Raw genomic sequence first — 362 nt, 5'->3', positions numbered from 1 at the left:
CAGAAAAACACTGAATTTCATATAATATGAAATTCATGAGCATGTTTTCATGGTGATACATGAAAACAAATGTTAAAGTTAGATGGAAAAAGCTAAAAGTGTAAGTGTGTGGATTAGAATTTTTTTTTAAATCACTGGGTGAAAAAGTATAGAGAACAGGAGACAGGATGGAGGATTTAGGGTGTTGTCTCTTGTCCCTTTTTCTTTCTTCTCCATGTTCTTCTCAGAGAAATCAGAGATGTTAAGAGAGACACCGGGGTTTCTGATAAGCCCCTGGAAGGGATGAGGCAAGGCATGTACGACACAAGAGGTACAAAAGGCACAGAAGGCGCGGTAGAAAAGTGACACGACACACCCCGGGA

Source organism: Pseudopodoces humilis, chromosome 5, assembly GCF_049639895.1.
Source record: "Pseudopodoces humilis isolate 2021_Gansu_Grassland_sample_001 chromosome 5, ASM4963989v1, whole genome shotgun sequence".
In the NCBI taxonomy this organism is placed as follows: Eukaryota; Metazoa; Chordata; class Aves; order Passeriformes; family Paridae; genus Pseudopodoces; species Pseudopodoces humilis.
Note: the sequence above shows the minus strand (reverse complement) of the source record.